The following is a 5,380-nucleotide window of genomic DNA, read 5'->3' as shown; positions in this document are numbered from 1 at the left end:
CAGGATTGTGACTGCTGTGGCTCAACCTAGGTTTAAATAACTCATAACCAGCTTTCTTTGTATTATTTTTTTATAAAGAAAAAAACCTCTCTGCAGAGCCTGTGGGCCCAGTGCACTCAATTGATTCAGTGCCCCCATTTCTCTCAGGCTTTAATGGCTGTGCCGTGTGTGGGGCTGGCCGTGGGGGAGCTTTCAGGTCCAGTATTGATCCTTTTGAAGTTTATGGCTGCTGGTAGTCGCTGTTACTACCGCTTGTTCATACTGCCATGAGATAGACTGTTTCACTTCTTAATATCAGGCTAAACCTCCTCCACATCAAAAAGATTTATTTCTGCACTTAGTTTTTCCAATACATAATTTCTCCCTCAGAAATCGAGCTGGCGTTTCTCTATGACACTAATGCAGCCCTGCAAAGCTGCCTTCTGTGTTTCTGTCTTGATGTGAGGTGGGGGGGTGCCTGGGACAGGGCTCCTGGGAACGCTATGGACCCACTCCACCCCCCGTCCCCTTGGGCCATTTCCACCTCAGCAAAGCAGCCCTGGAGACGTCGTCGTTGTTCTCCTCAGCCATCCCTGCTCTCCATCAGCTCTTTGTGGAGACAGAGCGCTCTTGTGTTTCTCCCCTGTTGCAGTCCACTTTTTCCAGGCTCCAGGAGGGACTGTTGCTTCCCAAGCAGTAATTTCAAAACCAAAACTGTTTTTCCCAATCGCCCAGTTTTCCAGGTCAGCTTTGTGGAGCTGCTTCTCCTGTGTCCCACAGCCCATACCACCTCCTCCACTTCCTCTGCTGAGCCACATCCACCCAACTGTGACCAAAGTCATCTCTTTGTGTGCTCCTCACAGGTATTAAACCCTCTCTGCTGGATGCTGGCTGCACCACGCACTGTTTTAGGATTGAGGTGTTTGCACCCCTTGGGTGCTCTATAAGCTCAGTGGGAACCACCATGCCCTTCTGCAACCACCTTTCAATTCCACTGTGGTTATTAATGACCAAATTAAGCTTTTCTGGATGGGCCACAAAGGACCCAGGATGGCGTAGCACTGCCCAAAGGGGGGTCACAATGTGGTGGTGGCATTGGCCAGCCCCCAACACGGCCCTGCCTGCCTGAGCACTATGGCTTTGAAAAGTTCAGTTCTGAAAGAGCCACTCTCCTTGACCTATTTATTTTTGCCCATGTTCGTGGCCTGCCTTGTGTCCTGAGGAAGAGGTCGTGCTGCTTGAAGGCCCTTTATTTTTAGCCAGCCCAATTTCCTTGTCGCAGCTTAGAGGGAGCTGGTCCTTTCAGTTCAGCTCCATCACAGCTCATGCTCTCCAGATCTTACCCAGGACCCTGATGTTCTTTGTCCATCGATCAAACTCAGTGGATTTGCTACCTCCCCTTCCCCCAGGCTCCATCCCTCCTCCTCCTCTATGCTCTGCTCAGCCTCACTGCTCCAGGTCCATCACTTAACTTCTGATTTCCCTGCCCAGGGTTTGCAGTGGGGACCAAGCTTTCACAACCACAGAGGCAGGTCACCAGGCTTCTCCACCACAAACAAAACCATCCCTCCCGTCTGCTCCAATAACCTTGGCTGTGCTTCCCCTCCTCAGAAATGTCAGGAAATTGGAAGTGATGCTCCAGCCACATGAAAATCAATAGCTGCCTTCTTGGCCTGGCTTGGCCCTGCTCTTTCTACCTTTACCCAGAGCAGGAGGGAGCGTTGTTTTCCCTGATTCCAGTGATTTATTGATACAACTCATCCTGTCCAGGCAGATGACCAGCAGTACATTTCTTTTTCTCAGTCCATCCACGTAGCTCAGAGCATTGGTTTGTGCTCAGCGTCAGGTCACGGAGGGGTGGGCTCAGAAATCTGGACCGGGATAATATTTTCTTTCTGTGACCGTGGAGCAATAGGTGAGGACTTCAACCCACTCCTGTACCTGGGTGAGCTGTGTCAGGAGCAATGCCAATATTCATTTCATTTTCCAGAGGGGTCAGTCCCGACAAGGGTCATGTGCAATTCCCATCAGAAGCTATGGCTCCAAGACAAAAAGAAATTCATTATGAGGACTGCAGATTACACTGCAGACTGCCTTTATTATTCCCTGGACTACTACCAGGAGGCACAGTGTGATCGAAGGAGCAGAAACAGTTCTAAGGTCCTATTTCTTGGAAATCTTTTGGGCTAGATTCAGTTAATTTAAAATACAGCTCCTGTTGGAAGCAAAACAGCATCACCTTTTCAGCTGGAGGAAGCATAGCACAATTGGTAAAGGTTACTGGGGATTAAATCCTTGCTGAAAAGTCAAGCCAGCTCCTGTTCGTGGTTTTGAAAAAAAGTCCCTTTTTTGGGACCCCTGCGGATTTTGCAGGTGCTGGACATGGGGAAGGTTTGATCTGAGCGGCTGCACCATCCCTGGCCCCAGCCCCCACCGCACCGGGCAGGATTGCATGTGTCAGCACAGCAGTGATAGGGATCACTCTCTAATGCATCCCTGCTTACGTGGAAATTGAAGTGTGAGAGAGAAAAGAAATGAGGCAATTGAGGCGTGATGCTGACGCCCGACCCCTCTCCTGCTGCCAGCAGTCACCCCAATGACCGATATAAATGATGCCAAATGGGTCTATTTTCCAGTACGTGGTGCTGATGGGCAACAAATCACAGGAAATACTTAGCCATTTCTCTCTGAATGGCTTTATCCAGACCTTCACAGTCTCCCTATTTTGATTTTTGGCTCCTTTATTAATAGAAAAATGTTCAGGGAGGATGGTTATTGATGATACATGAGCCAAGAATAGATTCCAGCTCCTTTTACCACTTTGACACAAAAATGCCAAGGGGCATGAGACACCATGTAGTAAACGCTGCTCATTTTGAGGCAGCAGCTAGAAAATATGACTGTCAGTGATTTAGCGAGAAGAAGGGATGAGCCAGAAGATCCGTGCTTGGCCTGGTCATATTGCTGGATCAAATGGGACCCATAAAGAGCTGAGAGATGGCACATTCCCATCCAGTAAAGGGGTAAAGTGGTGTCTTAACGCCTACAGCTCTGTGCTGGTCTCTCTCCTTCATAGTAAGGTTGTCCTCAGGCTACCAAGCTGCAGGGTTACCTTTGCAGGATGCTCTTCTCTGCCCCATAGCTACCTGTTTCTTCAGCTGCTGCCTCTTGACTCCTGGGGGAAACAAAATCTGGGCATCTCCTCTGTGCATGTCCCTCCTCGTGCACCTGGCAGTAAGATGTCACTCCTGGGAACTCGTCCTGCTTTTCTTGAGCTGAAGGAAATGTTAAATAAGAACATTAAAACCGAGGCTCGTTAGCAAAGCCAAAGGTGGAAAGCTTGCGGCAGTGGGAGCTGGAGCATTTTTTTTGGGCTGTCTGTGACAGCACTCCCCATCGATCAGTGCCTACTGGGAAACAGCTCCGTGTGAATGTAGGAAGAGCCAAATCCTTAATTTCATAAGGGAGAGACTTGTCAGAGCTGCTGCAGTGCTTGAGGGTGCAAGTCCATCTGCTCCCTCCCAAGATGTACTTGTCTGCTTTGGACTCAGGGCAGGATGCAGTAATAAAAACCTCCCTCTTTCTCTCTTTCACTCAAGAATTTGCAACTCTCCCAGCAGCATTCCCTATTTTTCTCTGTTAGACCTGCCCGCAGCAGCGAGCTGGAGGTGCAGACAGACCTTGGGTGTTGCACCTCTTCAGTAAATGGTTATTTGGACTCCACCGTAACTACAAGTTTCCCTCACCTCATTCTTCTATGAAACTTGCTGCAAGCTCAGCCCAGGATGGGGCTGTCAGGGGGTTCGGTGCTGTGGGTTGGTGCTGTAGATGTGCCAGGGTGGGCACTGCAAGGGCATGGAGCTTCCTAGAGAGCCTGGTAGTACAAAATAGCTGTCAGCATCATCTGCTTTATTAATCATGAGGGAGCTATGGCAGGACATTGTCTTTGGAGGCTTTCGAGTGTAAAAGTGCAAGCTGCAAGGCCTCTCGGCATCTCTGAGAGTTGCTGTAAGCAAGTAAGTATTAATATATTTACATCAGAGGTGCAAGAAATAAAGCCCTCTGCCCGGACATGTCAGAGAAGCAAGCCATCATCCCCCGGCCCGGGCAGGATCTGTGTTTCCTGATTGAATCACTAAATCCCATTGCCTTTGCCGCAGTGATAACAGCAGCCAGGCTGCTCTTCCAAAATTCCCCTTCACCGACGCGTGCCGTGATACCAACCCCTGGCTGTGAGTGCGGGCGTGATGGGCCTGTTCCTGCACAGGTTCAAAGGCTGACGGGGGAGACATACAACATACATCTAATAATAGTAATCCATCATTATTTTGGGAATAGGTGTTTCAAATTGCTGTGCTTTGCCCCCAGCCCTCTCCCATTCATTGTCCCTTGAAACTTCCCGCAGCATGCACCAGGCTCGGGCAATTTTAAAGGGAGCCCAAGGAAGATGCATCCTGCTGCTACCCTGTTAAATTTGGGAGCTTTTGTTGTCTAGTTGGATTGATTTCTTTTTTTCCCCCTTATTGTCTGCAGTGCTGAAAAACAGGAAAATGAGCCTTGGAAAATATACATGACACGGCACTTATCTGTGATTCATGCCGCCTTTATAAAAGCAGTCAATAGCGCTATCTGCCTGGTTCCCACTCCCCAGAAGACTATGTCTCACACACATCATTTCCTTCTTGCTCTTATTCATCTTATCTTTCATTTCTGTGGCTTTTTCTTCCCCTCCCCATATTAATTGCACTTTTTCTCTGCTGCATCAAGATCTCTGATTCCTGGTGACATTTTATCAGTCTGCAGGGTATCGTGAGAGCTGCTAAGTTCTGCAAATTAGCAAATATTTAAAAAATTATAAGGAATATTCCATCCATAAGCAACATGGGGGATGGGGGAAGCTTATTCACCTCCTATAATGTTTTCCCAGGGCCTGACTGCAGCTTCCTGGCCCCATTTCCCTGCCTCCCCGTGAAGCGCAAGCTCATCTGGGACCAGATCAGTCACTGCATCCAGGCGACACCAGCACAGGCAGCTCTGATCCAGCAAGCACCAAAAAAAGCAAAAATAAGGCAAGATACTGTTTGATGATATCATTCAGGGTGCATCAATGTAGCATGGTTTTTGCAAATTCAGGATCCTGACTCTCCCAATGGATAAATCTACACTGGGAAGAGGAAAAATGGCAATACTGGGGGGAGCAGGGTGGTGACCAGAGCTGCTCAGGAGCAAGTTTTGGTTTGGCAGCTAAAAGTAATTTTGTTGGTTTGTTAACGCGATGTCCAGGAGCCTCTACAGGTTCCTGTACCCAGGAGATGTGGCCCGTGCTGCTGCCCTTAGGTAAGGCTCTGAGGGTAGCAGATGCTGAGGCTTGGATACATCCTTGGGGAGACGAGTGCCGGGT

This window comes from Mesitornis unicolor, unplaced genomic scaffold (assembly GCF_000695765.1).
Source record: "Mesitornis unicolor isolate BGI_N332 unplaced genomic scaffold, ASM69576v1 scaffold46833, whole genome shotgun sequence".
Taxonomy (NCBI): domain Eukaryota; kingdom Metazoa; phylum Chordata; class Aves; order Mesitornithiformes; family Mesitornithidae; genus Mesitornis; species Mesitornis unicolor.
The sequence above is the reverse complement of the archived record's forward strand: the minus strand, read 5'-3'. Positions refer to the sequence as shown.